This window comes from Rhinolophus sinicus, chromosome 8, assembly GCF_057876585.1.
Source record: "Rhinolophus sinicus isolate RSI-liver-muscle chromosome 8, RSI-T2T, whole genome shotgun sequence".
Lineage (NCBI taxonomy): Eukaryota > Metazoa > Chordata > Mammalia > Chiroptera > Rhinolophidae > Rhinolophus > Rhinolophus sinicus.
Window position 1 is genome coordinate 66,739,689 of NC_142508.1, and position 22,317 is coordinate 66,762,005.

At 44.5% G+C, this 22,317-nt stretch overlaps 1 long non-coding RNA gene across 2 annotated transcripts in view; it reads left to right on the forward strand.

Annotated features, from left to right (window-relative positions):
- Positions 1-22,317, forward strand: part of LOC141567688 (uncharacterized) — a 398,636-nt gene that overhangs the window by 208,637 nt on the left and 167,682 nt on the right. For both annotated transcript variants that reach the window (XR_016022066.1, XR_012490509.2), the window contains 2 exons: positions 19,133-19,194; positions 21,590-21,633. This is a non-coding gene — a long non-coding RNA (uncharacterized LOC141567688). The remainder of the gene's footprint in view (positions 1-19,132; positions 19,195-21,589; positions 21,634-22,317) is intronic.

Below are 22,317 nucleotides of genomic sequence, written 5' to 3' on the forward strand. Positions count from 1 at the left end.
ACGGGGCTCTCAGAGGAAGGGCAGCGTGTAGGTCCCTAAGGCACTTTTGAAATTCTGAAATTCTGGGATGGTGATGGCATGGCCTGATTCTCCATTCAGAGAGGAAAAGAGACTTAGAAAGAGTATGGGTGACCTCTGCAAATACATTTAGACATCTATTCTTCACCAGGCTTGGTATGAGGCCTGTGACTCCATGATGTCACGTAACAAATTACTCTGTATGGTGCTGAATCTTCTTATAAGTCTGGTGGACACAAACCACTCAGGATTCAGAGATGGGGAAAGAAAGGGACAAAGTCCCTTCCATATTTAGATCACCTGTGAGACCCTTGTCCCTCCCACTGCCCTGGGGTTTTTGTTAAGTTATAATATCTCATTAATCAATGGCCCCCTGCTGCCTTCCAAGTCCTCCTGTTGGCCAGGCCTTCAGGAGTCATCGCTGATTCATTTTCAGAAGAAATTGTGGATAGATCATTGGGGTCCAGGATTTGTAATCTGAAATCCTGAATTTCAATCCAGTTCTGTCACTTATAAGTTGTGTGTCTTGGGCCAAGAATTTAACCTCTCTGAATACCAGTTTCTTTTTCTATAAAATGGTCACAAGGATTATCAGGTCACAGGGCTTTGGTAAGGATGAGTTGGTGCATGAGTCAGCAAATATTTTCCATAAAAACCTACACAGGACATATTTTAGGCTTTGTGGGCCCTCCAGTCTCAGTGTCAATTACTCAGCTCTGCCATTGTATCACTAAGGCAGCCATAGATGATACATACATGAACGGGTCTCGCTGTCCCAATAAAACTTTATTTACACAGACAGGTGGTGGGATGGGGGGTATGGATTCAGGCTGTTTCCTAGCGCCTGGAGTAAGGCATGTAAAGCACTTAGCACAGGGCCGGCACAGATAAACCACGAATAAATAGTGATGCTTGTTGTTATGATTATTATTTTTACGACTAGTTATAATCAGGCAGAGCTGAGCACATAGCCAGGTCCCAGCAGGAACAGTGTGTGTAAAGATAGGAGGAATCCCGGAGATTCTGGTGGGGGATACAAAGACCATCTCACAACCATCGCGGGACATTATAGAGAACGCTGATGTTCTAAAATTACTGGGATGATAGAAGCGGTGTTAGCACAACGTAAAGCAAGCTAAACGTGTGTGCACACACGTGTATGCATATGTGTGTACGCGTGTATGGTGTGGGGCGTATGTGTGTGTGTGGTGGGCAGGACAGGAGAGGAACATATTAATATTCTTTGCCAAATGGGGATCGTGTGCAGGAATAATGACACTCCCCATCACCCTTCGTCACCTGACTTCTTACCTGTAACTGGCAGGGAAAACCCATCACCATTGAAAGGGCCCTAAGTGGAAGCACTGCCCTGAGGTAATGACCATTTCCTTGGTTTGAGCGTGGCTGGGATCCTCCCTGAGACCTCTCAGAGACCCTGGGGTGGGGGAGAATGTGGCTGGCCAATGGTGTAACTTTGGCCCTCTGAACCCCTCTTCTCTAAGTTCTAGAACATTCCATAGGGCCTTTTCTTCTTGGCTTTCAGAGGCAGTGTCCATCTATTTGTGCCAGAGCTGGAGGCTGGAAGCTTCCACATAGAGAAGCTCAGAAAATTCCCACAAGATGCCTGATGGCAGTGTCATTAGGGAATAATTAAGATACAGCTGCCCCAAGTGTGAGTGAGGGGTCATTCCTGTGGGACACACTCAGATTCTAAATAGCAGGCCCTAGAAGAGGGAAACAGAAACCTTTTCTGAAGGCCACAAGTGCTGATCTGTATAGCCAAGGCCTTGGCAAAGAACACCGTCCAACAGTGATCCTGGAAGAGTGCCCAGATATCAATTCCTGGATGAGTAACCACAGAGTCTGAGAGAGTGACCGAACCAGCTTCTTAAAGATTCTAGAGTACTTGGCGTATTTTCAACCAGGTTTCAACTTCTTCCCTCTGCAGCTGAGGAGGCTAAGGGTCGTGCAGGGTGCGCCTGGCTTCCCGTTCTGCAGGCAGGCAGTGAATGTACCGGGCCCAGAACCAGAAGCCCCCCACTAGTCAGGTGCTGTGACGGCAGCTTCTCCCTGCCTTTGTCTGAGTCATGCCCTGGTTGTATGTTTGTACCCAATGAGCTTGGTCTGCACCACTCACAACTGGATCCCTAGCCCTCAGACAAGGCCTTGGCTCATGGGGACTCTCGGAACTTACTGGCTGAAGGAATGAACAGCCATAAAGACAAGTTCTCCCAACCTGTGCTACCAGTGGGATAAATGGACCCGTCATCCTTGGAGCAGGTTAAACCCCTGTGGCCACGATGGATTGGGACTGCAGTGTAATTTGAAGAGGAAGGGACAGAACATTTGCATGTAACTCCCAAAAGCTGTTTAAAGAACGTGTCTCAGGCTGGGTTCTCCCAGAGAAGATTTCGGTTGCAAGTGGTTGACTTGGGAGGTGATCAAGGAAGCAGCAGTGGGAGAGTGGGGAGGTGAGAGAGGGCGGGAAGAAAGACAAGTCAGTATCGTGAGCAAGCAGGCTCTGGACATCGGGGCTCAACCCCAGAGGGGCCTCTGGGACACTTTGGAGTTGTCCCACCCGATGGTGAGGAGCTGGGGTATTGATCCACCTACTCACACTTTTCGTGGGAAGAGAGCTGTTCCCAGGGATGTCAATCCCTTGCTACATGGCAGAACCACAGTCAGGGAGCAGAGCCACACTCCTGCCACGTGAGAAAGCGCGACTGGTTTGTCTGAAAACATGTGTGCTGAGAGGGGCTGCAGGTGGGCACGGACAGAGATAACCACCGTTCTCTTCCTCCTCCTAACAAGCTAGGAAACCGAGGCTCAAAGCAGGCAAGGGACTTACTGAGAAGCAGAAAGCTGGGATGGATTTGTGCCAAGTGGCTAAGCTGGAATTCAAGTCCAGTTCTGTCTGACTGCAGAGCCCTGCTCTCTCTGCACAACTTGGGGGTCCCCGCCACTTTTCCTGAGTTTAGCATGGGCAGGAAGGTCCTGGCAGCACTGTCATCTCTGCATTTTTCTAGGGTATTACTGCCCTGGTGTATTCCATTATAATCTTCCTCCTTCTTCGGTTCAGAGCAGTTAACTTGGCTTCATTATTATTTCATTGGGCTAAGCTTAGTGAAACATAGCCTTTAATTTGTTTATTTAACATTCCTGGTCTGCACTTGCTGATTGAGTGTAACTTATTAATTAATTAATTGTAGTTTGCCATGGCTCACGCTGGGTCATGGCAATCTTTCAGATTCTGATGGGCGCCCAGGCAGGTAGTGATGGAGATGGGTCATGGAGCCTTGGCCTGAATACAAGGTAGGCGTGGGGGTTGGCTGGCTTCCCCCAGCCCCTGCCTGGCCAAGTTCTGAGGCCAGCAGGCTCCAGTCTCAGCCTCGGCCACCTGGAATCCAGGTTCACCATATTTCTTTGTGCACTTTTGGTTGTATTTTTGGGACACAGGATAGGTTTTGGTATCATTGTCTTTCTGCCAAATTGCTTCAAAAGTTCCAGAGAATGTTTCCAAACATGTGGTGTGTCTGAAATCATCCCAGTTCTAATGGGCTTGGCTGGGATATGTCGGTGCTCCAACGTGCCCCATCTACTCATCCCAGAAGACAGTCTTGCTAAAGCAAGTGCCCCATTGCTAGAAATAAGGCACTTTCTTCATGTTTGAGACCAAGGTTCTGCCTTCCTCTGGGATTTGGATCTAAAATGATAATGGCCTTTTTCTCATTCCAAACCATGTGTTGACATGAAACCGGTGGCCCCAGGATTCCAATTTTGCCTACCAGGTGGTCCACCACAGAACTCTTCTTGTACCACCATGACAGTGACCAAATCTCACTCATTCCTAAATTTGTGAATGTTTTTTAAAATGCCTATTATCTGCCTGGCTGTATTCTAGGCACTGGAACACAGATGTGGCCCCTGTCTTCGTGGGGCTTATTCTTGCCAGCTGGGCACATTGCTTTGTTGTGACTCCCTCCTTCCGACATTGCCCAGCCAGCCCTGGTGGATCTTTTCTCTCATGTTTGTTTAAAGCACCTCCTATGTGCCGGATAGTTCATCTCCTTTGGTTGCCACCATAAGTCTGCAAAGAAGGAATTACTATGGAACTTGATGAGAAGTGGAGGCTTTGGCAGGTGACATGACATCTGCAAAACCAAGAGGTGTCAGGTTTAGTGTTTGAATCCAGGAATTGCTCTTGAAATCCAGAGCCCAGTCTACCCAAATTGGCCAACTGAGGTGCAGCCACCCCTGCTCTGGTCTGTTCTGCTGCTGGTGAAATGGCTGTGAACTAGCGTGTTGTGCTGGGGCGTTTCTCCTAGGCTTCAGAGAAATGAAAGCTCTTGAGAAATTGTATTTGGTGATCCTCTAAATATCTTACCTGGGAAGGAGGATAATGCCAAATGAGACAGATTTTTCCAGGGCATGGGTTCCTCCTTGGACCTGGCCCCAGCGACTCAGCATGTCCTGTCTGGTTCAGTACCAGTCAGTTTAAGATTAAAGCCCAGCCTTGTAGGGACTCTGGCTTCTCCCCGTGGCCTGGTTTGTTTAGGGGCACAGTGTCCATAACGACAATAAATACTTGTGGAAGAATGAATCAAAATGAATGAATAAACTCTATTCAGATTTTGGTTTTGTCCCTTGCTATCTGGGGGACCTTGGGCAAGTCACATCACTTCCTTCAGTCTGAGATTTGTCAGCTACAAAATGGAATTTAAAATATATAGGGTTGTTAAGAAGATTAAATTAAATAGATATGAAAATTTCCAGCTCAGTTCGTGGTAGATGGTGGGTGCTAAGTGCAGCTTCCCAAAGTCAGGTTCAGACAGGGCTGGATAAAGTCTTTCAGATTAGTTTTGTGCTCACCAGTCCATAGTCATCTTTTCATCCTGGAAATGAAGAAATGTAGCTGCAGACAGATGTTCCCACCACCCCAGCTACTCCAGAAACACCTGCCGTATTTATCCTCAGTCTTCTCATCCGCAAAATGGGAACACAGACCTTTCTTCTAGAGAGCTGCCCACAGGCAGCATGGAAGCCCTGGACCACCTCTCTGGACCCTGGAGAGAATGAGTGAGGTTTTGTTTCCAGTGTGCAGGGCAGAGGGAGGATGGCAGGGGGTATTAATTGTAATTACCTGTTTTTTTCTGATATTTGACCTAGGAGGGCACTACTCTGTTCAGATAATAGTGGTTAGCAATACTCAGCTAGACATAAAACCTCCATCTACTCCTTGGGTTTCTGTGGACAGAGCCTGGGGATGGGGTGGGGAGCATCGTCCTCTCAGCCTTACAAATATGCTTTGTTTTGTTGTTACCCTGAGCAGTTCACCATATGGAAACATCAATGATGACTCAAGGACCAATTAATTCATGTTCCACTTTTTGATGGAAGAGTAGGGAGACATTTCTTGCAAAATATTGCTGAACAGGGACTTGAATAGAGAGACATACTCGATCCTGAGAACATGTGAAGGATTATTTTATCATTGAGGTATTGGAGAAAAGGTAGCTGGTTTGCTTTGAGGCTGCTGCAGTGAGGTGCAATAGTAAAGGGAAAATATTTGTTGACTAGGGACAACTCAAAGCATCCAATTGTCTTTTAAGCAGCAAGGATTTGGAGATAGTCAATGGTGGGAAAGACATTATGGTGGGAGCAGAGGTGGTGGGGAACTAAAGGAATGCATGGTCAAGTGAGAGAGACCCCTTGTGGACATGCACACATACTAGTTGACATGAATGGCTGACCTGGACAAAGTAAGGACAGGAGCCAAAATGGGCTCCTTGGGTGGGATGGTGAGAGGTTGCTCTCTGGAGGCAGCATGAATTCTGATAAAGAGAACGAGATAAGCATGTAAGGGCATGAAGAGGTTGTTCTATCATGAAAGGCACTGGATCAAAGGCCTGAAGAGCAGTCTGGCCATGGGAACTTCTGGATGTACAGTCAGATTTACTCAAGGTTAGGCTGGGTGGAAGGCCTCAGAGTCCAGTTCTGTGATGTCACTCAGTCGCTGGGGCACCTGAGGCTAGTTGCCATCCCTCTTGGGGCATTCGTGTCCTACTTTCAAACATGAATTTCATGTTTGATTAAAGACATGAGTGGGAAAGTGAATCTGAAGAGACTGACCTTGGCTCAACAAATACAACACCCCTCCCTCTCTTCTTCCTGAGTTCCTGAAAATCAATTCCATATGGCTAATGGCCACTGGATGTAAGATGAGGAAAGCGCTGTGACCCACAGGTGATCACTGGGTGTGACTGGCTAGTGTTACCTTCATCCTTCCCCCAGAGGACTGACTGTCAGTCTGCACCAGAAGGCGACAACCTGAGACTCCGTGACCACAGCTGTACCTCAACCACCATGCCAGGAAAATGAGCCAAGTAGGTTTCGTCGTCTTGTAATCCTTAGACTGAGATCTGGCATCTTGCCATAGAGTTAGATACAGGCTGCAGCTGCTCCTGTTGCAAAAATGTTCCTATAAATGATGAGGAAACCTGTGATATGCAGAATAATGGTCCCCAAAGAGGTCCATGTCCTAATTCCTTGGAAACTGTGACCATGCTACCTCACATAGCAAAAGGGAATTAAAGTTGCAGATAGAATTAAGGTTGCTGGTCAGCTGTCCCCGTAGGGAGATTACCCTGGATTATGTAGGTGGGTCCAGTGTCATCACAAGAGTCCTGAAAAGCAGAAGACAGAACAGACGTGGTAGTGTAACAGCATGAGACAGATTTGACCCAACATTGCTGTCCTTGAAGTTGGAGGAAGGGAGCCCTGAGCCAAGGAATGTGGCGGCCTCTAGAAGCTGGAAAGGCTAGAAAACAGATTCTCCCTAGAGCCTCCAGAAAGAAACAATCCTGCCCACAGTTTGATTTTAGCCCAGTGAGACCCGTGTTGGACTTTTAATCTATAGAACTGCAAAATGATAAATTTGGTTTTTTTGAAGCTACCAAATTTGTGGTGATTTGTACAGCAGTAATAGAAAACCACATCTACCCTCCACCTCTAATTCTCCTTGACTTCCAACAGGCCCGGTCATTCATTCATTCACTCACTCATGCCTACATATATTTACTCATGTGTCCCTATAATTTAGGTTCCTAATTTGTAGATAGAAGTTAGTGGTAGAAAATATTCTGTAGGGTCTTCTTAAAGCTTAAATAAAAAAAAGAGCTTAGCACATTGACAGACGTAACGCAAACACTCATAAATGTAAGCCGTCTTCTATTATTATTATTTTTCCTGCTGTTCATTCAGAAAACATTTCCTGGGCATCAGCCTCGTGCCAGCTCTGCCTGAGCTCAGGCCATGGTTCCTGGATGAGAGAAGGGTTTGGTTAAGTGCTGAAAAGGGGCTTTCCCCCAAGCCCCACTCAGTGACTTCTGCCTGTATCTCATTGGCCACCTCTACCTGCAAGGCAGGCTAGTAGCTTCAGTCTGTCAGTTGGGCTCATAGTTGTCTTTGAATAAAATCAAGATTCTGTTATTAGGGAGAAAGGGAGCATGGATTTTAGTAGGAAATTACCCAGACTTGGTCAAGGCTTTGGAAACAAAGAAAGAAAGAGGAAAAGAAAAAATCATTTTGAGAGTACCATACGCACCATTCCTTTTACATGTGTTCTTCCATTTAACCGCACAACCACCCTACAAGGTCAGTAGTCTTAGCCCCATTTCAGTGTGATGAAACAAAAACCCCAGCTCACGTTACTAATAGGAGGCAGAGGCAAACTGAACCACTGGACACTGGATTCCAAGTCCACACCCCATCCCTCTTCCACTGCCTCATCTTCAATGTGAGGGCTGCAGACAAACCTGGTAGATTGAAAAACCCACTTCTCCCAGAACTTTCACTCTGGCTTGACTGCAGGACACAAGCTGGCTCTCTCTGGCCTTTCCTGCTCTTCCCTGTCAGTGCTGCAGGAACAGCATGGCCTCCAGCCTCCACACCGTCCTGGTCCCTGGGGAGCAGCAGCCAACAGGAAGCATCATAGGCAGAAGTAACGCAAACACAGAGGCCAGGGTGGGAGCACGTCTCCCCCATCCCCCCCAAAAAAAAAAAAATAAAAGCCCTTTCCATCTCTGGCTCCTGAGACACCACATGTCTTTGCAGCTTCTCTGGGCTGCAGGGGCTGCCTCCATTGCTGCTTAGCTCTCGGACCTGTTTCCTCTCACCAGAGTGCTTCTTGCGTCACGGATGCCCACTGAGCTTTTCTGTTCACACTTCAAGACAACATTTTGATTCCTGGGTACCCACTGGACAGCTGACCCCACTTTGCGTGAACAAACTGTCATGGAAAACCCTACAGGTGGCTGAAACACAGGCGAGAAGGTCCTCACTGGAGACACCATCTGTCTGAGCCAAGACCTGTCATCAATGGCTTAATTGAAATGGAGGCACATTAATATAAAAATGAGACAAACAATGGGCCAGTCAATAAAAGGGAGCCTTTAGCTATCATTTGGAAATAATTAGCGGAAAAAAACACACAAAAAACTGGTTCAATGACTAGGCTCAGTATCGGAGGCAAAATTTCTTAGAAACAGTTGTGTGTGTAGCCGCCCAAGGGTGACCGATGACAGAGAAAAGCCACTGTGTATCTTTGAGACACATAAGGCAGCACAAGCAGGAGGTCCATAATGCTTTTTCCTAACTCACTGCAGGAAGGCCGTCGAGGCTGAGCTGTCACACTTCCACCAAGACACTGGAGATATGCCTGTGGCTGTACCACTGTAGGCCACTCATCCAAACAGCAGGTCTCCTGGCATGGGTTTGGGAAATTTCACATATAAGTTAGGTTGGCATCCGAATTCATCCTCTCTAATCAGCCTGCATTCACAACCACAGGACGGCCCTGGTGATTAGATAAGCCAGGGTATGTCGTGTGTACTGCAGAAGCCCAAATTATCTTCCTACACCCGAACCTCTCCATGCCTTGTTTTGTCAACATCTCCTCCAGGAGGACAATTAGGTGTTCTGTAGTTGCTCCTGGCTCCTTCTCTGCATGTTTATTTTTCATGCAATAGAATCTGAAAGAAGAGAAAGGGCAAAATAAAGTTGACTTGACTGCCTGCTTACTATGAGTCAGGCATTGTGCTAAGGGCTTTATAATTATTATCTGATTGCTTTCTCAGGGCGATACCATTATATCAAATTTACAGATTAAAATCTGAGGCTTGTAGAGATTACCTGCCCAAATGCAGTCAGTGAGTAAGTCTAGAGTCAGGACTCAACCCAAATCAGTTTAACTATGAAGGAAGTCCATATCAACTTCCCTAGATACATGAGAAATCTCCACTTACCCACATTTTTACCCATATAAATCTTAGAAAATGGGTGTTTCTTTTTATACCCTGGAGGCAATACAAAATCCTCCTGTACTGTAGAAGCTCTGAGATAAATATTAAATTATGTTTGATTAAAACTTTGTTCCAAAAAGCTGTTTCCATGTTTCAACATTGAAAATTGGAATTCCATGCATGTAATATCTGTGGCCCTCCTGTTAGATAGAACATGCAGCTAACCAGAGCATTAAGGCTCTGGGCATTTCCGATATAAGAGTTTCCTCCATGATAAGTGTAATGAATACAATTTGGAGAAGAGCTCACAGACTGTGTTTTGAGGATCACTTGGGAGGCAGTGGTAACTGTACTTAATGATGGATGACAATTGACTTCTGGTCTGCATTCTGTTCTTCCCTTTCTTTCCAATTTCCACTGCCTGTCTGGTGGGGTGGAGGAGGGACATTATTCCTGCTTCATTTTTGCTTTGGCGCTTTATGTGTCTGTTCCCTTTATGGGTGGGAGGGGAGGTGGCATAGGATCCATGAGTCATGGTGATGATAGAATGTGCCCCAATCTACTTGTTGCTTCCTCTCCCACACTGGGCTTCCTGCGTGATACAGAGGAGCCGGGTCTTAATCTGCCCATGAGTCAAGATCTTTCTGTTGTGTCTACTGCAGCTACTGTCATTCACTTTTTTCTCAGGAAGGGGCAGTGAAGGGATCCTGTGTGCAGAGCCTATTTCAGTTTCTCAACACAAATCCCTCATGGTAGGAGTTATTTGACCTAATTTCTAGATAAGGAAACTGAGGCTCCAGAAATTTGTATGACTCATCCAAAGCGGGGTAGTCAGTGAGTGGTGACATTAAACTTTAAGTCTAGGCATTTGATACCCTGGCAGAAATTGGGGTTGCATAAGAGGGTACAGTTCTCAGCGAGGAGCACTGGAGCAGACCGTCCTTGAAGGAACCCTGCCCTCAGGGGCCCGGCATCCGACGGGTGGTCCCGGCTCTGCCTCCGGCCCCCACCCCTGCATCTGTAGGAGAAGGAGGCTGTTAGGTGCATCACTCAGAACAGAATTTTACTTATAAAAGAAAAAATAGTGTTCTTTCCCTCAAACTTTATAAATAAGGCAACAAGGATTGAGTGATTGAATGTTAACAAAATAAACCCCTCAGAAATAAATGAACATTTCATATTGTGCTTCATTTCAGTTTCATGAGCTCCGAAACAGCACTTCAAGTGATTAATGTTTTCTTCATTAACCGTAACTAAACCCGAGTAAAGCCTCTCTCTTTTCTCTGACGTGTTTTTTGTTTGCTTTTTTTTTTTTTTTTTTTTTTGGAGATCGAGGGTGGTTCATTTCTAAAAGTAACCCTTTGGAACCAGCAGAGAGTATGGGCTCTGCTGTCAGGCAAACTTGGGCTCAGATCTTGGTACTGTGACTTTCTAACTGTGGCTTTGAAAGAATAAACCTTTGTTTCACATTATAATATAGGGATATTAATGTGAACCTCAGAGAACCATAGTGGCCTGTTACATTGGTGGCCCCCAATGACCCATGTCTCCTGGTATTCATGCACTTTGATTCTAGGCTGTGTTTGTGGCTTATTTTATGAATGTGGTGGAACTTCCATGAGTACTAAAGTGATAGCTGTTAGTCTTTCTAAAGCAGTGATACTCAATGGCAGCTGATTTTGCTCCCCAAGGGTGTTTGGCAGTGTCTACAGATATTTTTCATTGTCCCAACTGGGAGAGTGCTATTGGCATCTGTGGAGTGGAGGCCAGGGACGTTGCTAGACATTCTGCAATGCCCAGGACAGATATCGGCCATCCCAACAAAGAATTGTCAATAGTCAAAGGTTCAGAAACTCTGCTCTAAAGGCTTATACTGGGACCTGGCCCTAAGTATCCATATAAGAAAACCAGTTACCTTGCCGGAGAGACCATGTGATGAAGCTGCCTGGAGGTGACGAGGCCACATTGTGAAGAAGAGGCCTGGAGACTCCAATGAGAGCAAGAGAAGCCTAGGTACCCTATCATCCCAGCTGAGCTCAGCCCACAGCTTGCTCACCAGCGGGATGCAGCCAATGAGTGGTCACCAGCGAGACCAGCAGAAGAACTGTCCAGGTGAGCCCAGCCCAGTTTGCAAAATCACAAGTCAAATTAAAGGTGGCACTTGTTTTATGCCACTATGCTCCGAAGTGGTTATACATCAGTAGATAACTAAAACCATAGCATACATTAAAGAAACTGTAGTGTCTGAACCAACGTCAGATTCCTTCGGCAGGATGCTGTGGTACATCACTTGGATTCCTTCTTTAGGAGTCAGGCTTTTAGCTGCCCAGCAGCTGGTGGTGCTGGTGGCTGACAGTTCACCCAACCCTTTCTCTGGGGCAGCCCGTATCCTTTGACTGGTCCATGTGCAGGAAGAAAGTCCTGGCACATTTGCCTTAAAGCAGGACAACAATGAAGGGTCGTCTCCGCACTAGCGCTCCCCAGGGCCACTGCTGAGACGTTCAAGCACCTTCCTTTGTCAGCTCCAGCTTCCTTCACCCCTTCCAAGTCCTAATCTTCAGGAAAATTCCCCCAAGACTCTCCCGCTTCCAATTCTCAGTCTCAGAGTCAGTTTCCCATGGAACCTGAGTTGGAATACTTTCTTCCTCCCGTCTAGAAATGTTTGCAGTAAGACCTTCAGGACACAAGATAGTTTGGCCAAGAGTACCACCCTCAGCTGCTGAATCAAGCCATAGTCCCTGCTCCATTCCTGGCTTTTGAGCTCTGTTAAGTTTCTGTTGTCTTGACAATAAAGAAGCAATAAGCCTTGCCCTGAACCCAAAGAGAAATTCAAAAGTTTTACTGTAACTCTGGGAAACTTGTAAATAGCAAAAAGCAAAGCAAAACAAAACACCATACAGGGAAACGTATTAATCTTCACCAGAAATGCAAGAAGTGCAAATTAAGTCCACCTAGAGATACCATTTTACAATGACTAAATTAGCAGAACAAAGTAAAAATAAATTCAGATGCACATTGCTGGTGACGTTATGGTGAATATCGGGCCCTCTTAATCTGCCTATTTAAATACAAATTTCTTAACACTAGAAGAAAGCGATATGGCAACCCACAGTAAAGCTGTACATATGCCCTTGCCCTGTGGGCCTGTTAATAAGAATGGATCAGAATAAATTTAAGAGAAGGTTTGGGATTTAAATTCTGATCTCTTCAATTTCACCAGGCTGAAAAACATATGTAGTATAAATAAATATATAGTGGGTCACTATAGAAGCTAGGAAATAGAGTTGGAAGGTTGGGAGGGACATATGGCATGTGCAAAAATACTAGTATTGAACAATTTGCAATGTTTCCCAAAGCTTGGTCTTCTGACCGCCAACATCCAAATTGCCTGGGGCTTTATCAAAAGGTGCAATCTTGAGCTTGAGAAGCAGAGTGTATGTGAGGTGGGCCTGCATTTATGTAAATTCTCCAGGTGTCCTTGTACCTCCCAAGGTTCCTGTGTGCCTTTTTGGGGGACAGAATTTATGCCATTTGGTGATGGAATTAGGAGGGATATTATTTTTCTCAAGTTGCTGTAGTTATTTTTTTTTATTGTGTTTTCAATTGTTAGGAGGAAAAAAATGTGATTTTCCTTGAGCACTCAGGGAATAGTCATTTTAATTATAGGTGTCTTAATAGTCCCCCATAAGGTGCATAGTTTAACCTCCTCTACGGGGGTAGGTTAAGTATCAAGAGAGAAAGTCTTGCACTAAGAAAAGGGCATTCTTATCATGATTAATCTTCCTGGTAATAGGTACTTATGATATATTTAACAATCTTTCTTTATTACCCATTCCATAGTCCCCTTGGGTTCTGCGTCAGGCACACTTCTGGCTCTAGGCGTGGGAGGTTGGGATGACTAATACGTGGTTGGAGCTCTGTCACTTGGTTGAGGGAGAGGTTCTGAAGGCTGAAGCAGGGACATTAAATCCCAAAGCTTAAAAATATTGCCCTTAATCTGGAAAGAGGAGCAACACGTGCGAGTCATGAATGCCTCCGAGTGGAATTGGGAGGACAGGTGGGAACCTTAGATTTTGGCCAGGTCACCTCCTCCTGCCTTGTGGCATCATTAGCACAACAGAAATAGCTGTTGTAAAACTAATGTTTCTTTCTGCCTCAAGCCATTTCAGTGAAGATGTAACTAACCATGTGCTCACCTAGCAGAGTTTCTGGTCTTCTAAGGAAAAAAAAAAAAATGTTTCTGGCTGGATCTTTAAGTTCTGTATCACAGGGATATCGGTCAAGGAGAATTTTTTTCAAAGGGGAGCCCTCAGTGCTCATTTCTGTTCACTTCATCCAGTCCATTTAACGACTAGAAGGAGTGAGGGAGGATTAGAATACAGGTGCACGTTCGCCCATGCACACACGCCATGCAGTAGCCTCAAAAAGGAAAATACTGAATGCAGTGAAGAAATACGCCAAGGTTGTGGGAGGCAGGCACTGATGCTGATGACGGCAAATGAGAGGCAGAAGCTTCCCTTTCAGTCTCTGTCAGGTTTGAGGAGATGAAACAAAAATCTGTCCTTGGTTTCATGTGCGCTGGGACCTAGTCAGCTCAGAGGCTGTGAGTTCTGGTGAAGGTATGCAAACCGTTGGTGTCCAGAACAGTCTCAAAGGCGTGGCTTTTCCCAGCAAAAGACATAGTAGTTACAAAAGGGCTTTCTGATTAAGATTGATGCCTAACACTGAGATTTCACCAAGTGGATTAAGGATAAGAGTGGATGGAAAGGGGTATCAACTCAACCTCAGGCTTTATTTCCTTTAAATCTTGCCTTATGTTAGCATGTAAGCCGTGCTTCAAGTACTACTAGTTAACTATGGTTAGATATCAACTGAAATCACAATTTTACTTTTATATTAAACTGTATATTTGATTAAAAAACCTCATAATTAGTTTCTGACTCTCTGATAAAATGTGTCTTGTAAATTAGCCCATGGATCTCATAAGCGAGATCCTACTCATTTGAAAAACCAAAAATAGAATGATAATCATCATGGTATAGTCAGGCTGGACGCTTTAGGTCATTTAACCCTAATGTTCATGCATGTACCTATGGCTTTTCTTCCTCCTTCTAAGATAATTCAGGATTACATGTAAATATAGATTATTATGGTACAGTATTTTGAAAACATAAAATCTAACTGAATATTTACATCTGTTAAAACGGGAGCTATGAGGATCATTTATTGAATTTGTTTCTGTGTTTAGTTAGATGTTTGAATGAATTTTCTATTAAAGGCAAACACGTAAGCAGAAAAATTATCTGGACGAGGAAATGTATAAATATATGCTGGTGTGTGTGTGTGTGTGTGTGTGTGTGTGTGTGTGTGTGTGTATCTCACAGGTAGTAGGCAGAGGGTGTATTGTTTTATAGGAATCAGCAAAAAGCTAGATAGTAAATATATTCAGCTCTGTGGGACATACAGTGGTCTCTGTTGCTTAATTCTCCCATTGTAGATTAAAAGCATGTGTAGACAATTCATTAACGACTGGGTGTGGCTGTATCCCAGTAAAACTTCACCGATGGTTCCCAACTTAGTGATGGTTTGACTTAGGAGTTTTGACTTTACGATGGTAATGAAACTGCTAAGTAGAAACCATACTTTGAATTTTGATCTTTTCCCGGGCTAGCGATATGCTGTACGATATTCTCTTGTAACACCGGGCAGTGGCAGGGAGCCGCAGCTCCCAGTCAGCCAGGCAATCACGAGGGTAAACAACTGATACTCTACAGTGTAGTGTAGTGTGTTGCCAGCATCTTTTGGATAGTGTTCCTGTTGGCGGAAAGCAGGTTCTTGGTGTACACCACAGGAAAGAAGTCAAGGACACACTAAAAAAACCAAGCAAGCAGCAGATAGCAGGCAGATCCAGAGAAGAGCAGCTGCTCCGAAGAACAATGAGACTTGGGAATTTATTTCACTGAAAATGAAGGCGCTAAATATTCAAGACTTAGGGATGGCCTCATAGGCGTTTCCAGGCTGTTCCTCACTAACCACTCCTTTCTGTCGGGAGGAGGGATTTTTGTCCTTATTTGGCTTGGTTCGAACTGTCATGGCCACACGAGGGGTGGAGATTTTCCCTACCTGCAATGCTAATAATATTGTAATCCATTATAATTAGCGAAAGTTCACCTTGAGGAGCAAGATGGTGTCCTGGATCTACTGTCAGAACTAAAATCTAGTTCTGGCCGGTCTGGTAGCTGCACCTTTTCTTAGGGATGATCTCATCTCCTCCTCCTTTGTCTCCCTCACCTCCTCCTTCCCTTCCCCCCCCTCTCTCCACAGACCTGTTCTTTGGTTTACAGTAACATTCTGAGCACATATAAGGTAGGCTAGGCTAAGCTATGTTTGGTAGGTTATGTGTATTAAATGCAATTTCAACTTAACCATATTTTCTACTTACGCTGGGGATATCCGGTTGAGGAGCATCTGTGTTTACAACCAGGTGGCAGGCCAGAATTGGCCGTAGTTTGCCAATCCTTGGTTTAGTGAGTAGAGCGGGCAGTGTATTGTTAGAATTGTCTTTTCACACTCATCATTTTACTCACAGAGAAGTGAAGACCCAGAGAAGTGAAGTGACTTATCCCAAGACACACAGCAAAGCCAGAGAATACAGGTTTCCGTGTGGTTCCTTGGATCCCTCTAACACAGAGTGGCAGCCAAAGTGGAAGCTTTCTCCACAGTCCGAGCGGAGGGCGGGTGGAGGAGGCAATGGAAGGACAGAAGAATGAGGGTGCATAGGGTGAAGCCCCCCACCACCCCATCTCTTTTTCCTGACAGTAATTGGGGCTTGTCTGTGTTTTGCCCACGGTTTCTTGTTTATTTGGTTTTTAATGGTGGAAGACCCACCAGGCAAGAAAGCTTTGATCTGCCTTCCACTTAGCTCTGTGGCCTTGAAGCAAGTCACAGCCCCTCTCCGGGCTTCCTTGTCTTTAATCTGTGCAGTGAGAGGTTTGGCTTGATGATTTATAGTTCCCATTTCATCCTCAAATTTTGATTCCTTACAGTTTAGCATTTTCCCCATCAATCCGCAGACTCACAAGTTGGCTAACATTTGCTCAGGCCTTGGGTGCAGAGAGGCCCTGAGTTGGTAGCCCCGCCCAGGTGTTTGCAGTGACATATTTATGTGCTCCCTAGGGGCCCACTCACTTCCTTCAGAGCATCCCAGGAATCCTGATGACATCACTGCTTCTAGGGCCCAGAGTTGATTACCACAATGAAGGCACCCACCTGCTCAGGAAGCCTTTCTGTTTTTGGCTCTGAACAGCTGAGCTGGGCCTTTTACCAACTCAGTAGTCTTGCTTATTGATTTATCTGTCCCTCTAGAATCTCCACTTCTCACTGAATTTCTTCCTAGTAAGTAAGCAGCTTTCTGAGGAGCCATGTCCTGGTTTTGGCATACCCAAGGCAAAGTAAGATGAGGCCCCCCTGCGGACTCATTGTAGGTGAGTCTATTATTATTGTCACTCATTTGTATATTTTTGCCAAGGGCTCAAGTTGTCCTTTCTGCACTCCAGGACTTCCAGTTTAATTAAATTTTAGTAAAATTTTCTTCTTAGAAAGTATGGTGTAGGAAACAGAGCACTGAGTCTAGGGACCTGGGTTCATATCTCAGTGCCATCACAACTTAGATGTATGACCTTGGGCAAGTCCTCTAACCTTTCTCCTGGCTTCCCAACTGAACAGTAGAGAACTAGCCTCTGCCTTAGTCTCCACAGTCCATTGTAATGATTCTGAACTCTGGTCTAATTGGAGTCACCTAGGAAGTTAAAAAAAAAATCTCCAAATTTCTAAGTCCTGCCCACCCCATGCGTTGAATCAGAATCCCAGATGGGGGTGCCCGGCATTGAGCAGAACTACTCTCCAGATGTTTCTAATGAGCAACCAGGCTTGAGAGCCACAGATTTTAATAGTCTAAATAATATCCTCAATATGAATGCACCTTTTAAAAGGTCCTTATTAATGTGTTGTACTGTTATTTTTGTTGTTACTTCTATTTAAAAGAGAGATACCAAAATTCTATACAGATAGATCCCCAGTGAAAAAAAAAATGAATATGTGAATAAAATGAGGCAGTATGATATTGTGATTTATAATAAGAAATACATATTTGGTCTTTGTTCTGTTTCTGGCTCATGGTTCTCCAAACTGTTGGCATTTCCTGAGCCATAAGACCAATGAGAGCATCTTTTGTTACAGTATTTGGTCTCTTGTCCTTTGTTCCTGAAATCGCCTCAGCGCCATAACTGTAAAATGGGTATATTGTTATTCCGAACAATCCCCTTTCAGCCACAACTGAGTTATGCTAAGGAGTAACTTTTGGAAATCTCCTAAAGCTGGGTGGGGGGAGGGAGATAATTAGCAAACCCAAACCTTGTTGTTATGGGAGCCAACCATGTGATTGAGGGGTTGGAACTCAGTTCCATCCCCGCCCTTCCTGGGAGGGGAAGAGAAGCTGACGGTTGAGTTCAGTCACCACTGGCCAATGACTTAGTCAGTCACGTCCGCGTAATGAAGCCTGTGTAAAAACCCAAGGATGGGGTTCAGAGAGTTTCTACTGGATGAGCTTGTGGAGGCACAGGGAGTGGGGTGCGCATGGAGGGAGAAGGCGTGGAAGCCCCGTCCCCCTTCCCCACACCTAGACCTCGGCATCCGTGCCATCTGGCTGTTTCTGAGTGATATGATATTATAATACATTGGTAATCTAGTAAATAAAATGTTTCTCTGAGTTCTGCGAACTGCTCTAGCACATTAATGAAATCCTAGGAGTGGGGTGTTGGACTCTCCAGTCTATAGCTGGTTGGTCCAGATGTACAGGTGACAACCTGGCCTTGTGACTCGCGTCTGACGTGGGGGAGGCAGTCTTATAGGACTGAGCCCTTAACCTGTGGAATCTGATTCTATCTCCAGGTAGATTGTGTCAGAATTGGGTTACATTGTAAAGCTCCCAGCTGGTGTCAGAGAATTGCTTAGTGTCAGACCCCCACCCTCCCTGTCCAACATTGAATTTGGACGCAGAATCGTAGGCAACCTATCCTGTAACATATGTATTTTGGTTCTTTGAGGGGTCCTTTGAGATATGCAACCTTTGTAGATTAAAATGAAGGTCAGGTAACTACTGTTGACTGGAAAAAAATAACTCTCCAGAAAACCCACCAAATCCGGGAAAAGAAAAAGAAACAAAGCCACCAAAAGTGTGTATATGCCCACTGGTATCCCAACCAGTCACCCACATGGAAATGAAAAAGAAGGGCCAAACCAACATGGCTTCCCTCTTTAGTCACATCCCTCCCCCGGAAGTTACCACAAAGTTCAACAGGAAGTCAAGACTAGAGAGTTAACAAAGGGCCCAGCTCCACCCATAGTCCTCCCAGCTCTATGGTTAAGCATGTTAAGATGCCAGTTCACTTTTATCACCACCCAACAACCGCATGAAACTGGATTAAATATGTTGCCAATTTGTTTAATCTTCTTGAAACCCTGAGAGATGAGGTTGGTGGCCCCATTTTTTTTTAAGTAAAGCAGTTAGAGCTTGGGGAGGCAAATCACTTTAGGGAAGTTCCCATAACTGGGAGGTGGAAATGATGGGACCAACTATCAAGAGCCCTTTGCATTAGATCTTTGTTGCTGCCTGATCCTACCAAGTAGAGCTTAAAGCTCCATCATTTCAAATTGCAGATGACAAGCAAAAATAACAATAATGATGGCAATAATATTACATGATCATCTTATGTGTTGTCACCTCTTCAAGATAATTTCACATCTTTGTATTTTAGAGACTCCTTGTATTGAAATCGCAACCTCAGGACATTACTACAAGGCTGTCCTCGGTTTAAAGGTAAGTGGAGTTTCAAAGTTTTAATGGGAAATCTCCCAGGGAATGAATGCTATGAACACATAGTAGGTGAGTTCTCAGGCTGTCCCATTATTACCCTGCACAGTGCTGAGGAGGAGGCTGGGTCAATGTCTACTCAAGACCCCACCAGGGGAGACATCAATTTACAAAGTGACCCAGAAATTCCACTCCCAGATACCTACCAAGAGAAATGAAGGGCGAATGCTAGGAAAGCTCCGAAACTAATCCCACTTTGAGGAAAGACATACGTTTGTCCAGTTTGTATTTGAGAGGGTAGCTATAGGAAGCAGCTTACCTCTTCCTTCCTCATGGAATCGGATATGGAGACTTGGATGGAACTGGGTCATCAGTGTGCTCCAGATAAATGGATACCGTTGCCTGAGAAAGTGGGCGGTTGTGGGGTGGGCCACTCTGACATGCCACATCAATTCTGTCCCCCCTTGAACTGCAGGAACTCAGACTGGGATACTTGATGCTGGCAGGGTGGCCTACATGTTTCCAAAATAATTAGTGAGCTTTGTCTGCTCCTTGGGAAGCGGTGGTCCCTCAGCTCCAGCCCTGATCCCAACCGTCACTCAATCCATACCTCTAACACTAACCCTAATCTTAGACTGGGACAAACCCCAATCTTAAATGTAGCAAAAATACAGAACACTTAGCATGACGGCTGGCACGTTTTCATTACTACCATTATTTCACCTTTATCAGCATCTATTTTATCACAACCCTAATGATATTAATCCTATCTTCAGATTTAATAATATTAATAATAAATCCCTTCCATTTGTTGAATGCCTAGGGTATTCCATGTCATATCTCTCATCTATCAATCAATTAATCTATAGATTTATAGATAATCTATAAATCTCCAAAATCAATTTCTCCATTAGTTTCTTGTCTGTCTTCTATCATCTTCTATCATCTCCCTACCTACTATATCTAATCCAGGGTTTTTAGTATCACCATTATTGACATTTTGGACAGGTTAATTTTGGGGGGTTTTCCTGTGCATTGTGGGGTGTCTAGCAGAATCCTGGGCCTCTGTCACTAGGTTTTGGTATCACCCCCTGCCCAAGTTTGGCGATGAAAAATATCTCCATACAATGCCAAATGTCCCCTTGAAGGAGGAAGAACAAAATCGATCTCTCATCTACCTACTTACCTTTACTTCTTCTTTCAAGAAGGCACAGAGTAGACATTAATATTCCCATCTTACAGATGAGGAAATTAAAGCTCAGATATTAGGTGACTTATACAAGGTTACGAAAGTATACAAAATGTAGCTGCATTACAAGACTAGATTTGCCTTATTAAAAATAAAATTCATATTCTTCCTATGGTACTAGCCTATTTAAAATTAAATATAATGCTACACATTTTTATCCTCAGTGCCATTCTTCTCCTTTATTCTCAACTTAAAATCATCCTCAAAATTAATTCTGACTCTGAAGCCAAAACATATGTGAATGTATCTACACCCCAAGCCTCTGTTCTAATCCTGTCCTCAACTCAAGATGTAGCCCTACTTTCAACCCAATTTCTGCACCATACAATTGCTTTCTAAATTCTGTTTCCTATCACTGCAGCTGATGAGGGCGTTTGTTAACTGGGAGAGAGCCCTCCACTGACAGTTAACCCAGCAGGAGACGTGGATAAGCTCATTTATAGCCAGGGACTGTGGATAGCATTCTATTCTAAAGAAGAAAAATGTAAATAATTCCTCTGCTGATCCACTGAGTTAATGTCCATGTAGACCCTGGTCTGCCCTGAAGCCCCTGAAATTGGGATATTTGGACTTTCCAATAATAGAAAGCTTCTATTTGTACTTTTCAGTGACAGGCTAGAGCTTATGAATGTAACTTCTGAAAAACTGAGCAAATGAAAAAAGGGGTTTTTAACCAATCACTTGGCTTCTCAGAACCTGACATTTTGGTTCAGCTTTTACACAGTAGTTTTGATTTCTGCCCCAATACTCTGATGCCCATTAGATGACTGACAGCTTCTGGCCTCCATGTCCAGAATTCAAACAGGGAGAGACATTGTTTTATAGCAATTAACAGTGACGCTTGGAAGAGATGGCAACAAGCTGAAAAAAATTAATTGAAAATTTAACCTTCAAATGAAAATACTTAGACCTTAGGCTTTCATTTGTAAGCTGCTTATGCTGTCTGTGCACAGTCTATTGTATTATTTAAGTATTTTCTACACCATTTCTGACTAAGACAGCAGTGCTATTTTCCAGTCCAGTCTCCTTAATAAATATATGTGTCAAATATCTGTTTCCTCCCCTGAATGCAAAGACTTTTAATTCCCCTTGTCTGCATGTGCTAACTGGTTATATAACGAGATTAACAGCTCTGTCTATTTTCTTTTGCAGATTTTATAAGAAAAGCCAGTGGGCTCCCAGACAAAGTTAAAAAGGTACCTTCTTTAATTTTGCATATTGTTAGCTGTGATCCATTTCCTAATGTTTGTTTTATTTCCATCTGTCAAAAGCGATGCCAGAATACGTTGTGTTTGCCTTGAGTTGGCTCAATTAATCCTCCGCTGGAAACAGTTCTGTCATTTCATGTTTGGTTAAGGTCCTGATTCAGTGGCTCCTAAACCAGGGGCTGGTCTCTGCCAAAGGCAGCCAGTGCGTGTTTAACATAACGAGAAATTCCCGCTTGACAAAGACAAAGGAGAAAGGTGGGGTAGTGCCCTTACAGGAATATTGATTTGGGGCCAGCTCCATCCCTTCCTTGGGTATAAATAGGGTGTCCTGGGCTTGCTCCCATTGACCTGTTTGTCCTCGCAGAGCTAAAAGGACCAGTTAATGAGTCACACTGGGAGAGTAGCTTTGTAGGGTCTCAGCATGGGGCAAACCCCCAAAAGTGTGGCCTTCATGTAAATCTAATGATGGCGTATTAGTCTGCCAAGGCTGCCGTAACAAAATACCAAAGATGGGGAGGCTTAAATAACAGAAATTAATAGTCTCACAGGTCTAGAGGCTGGGAAGTTCAAGATCAAGACGTCAGCAAGGGTTGGCTTCTTCTGAGGCCTCTGCCCTTGGCTTGTACGTGGTCATTTTCCCCGTGTCTTCACATTGTCTTCCCTCTGTGTCTG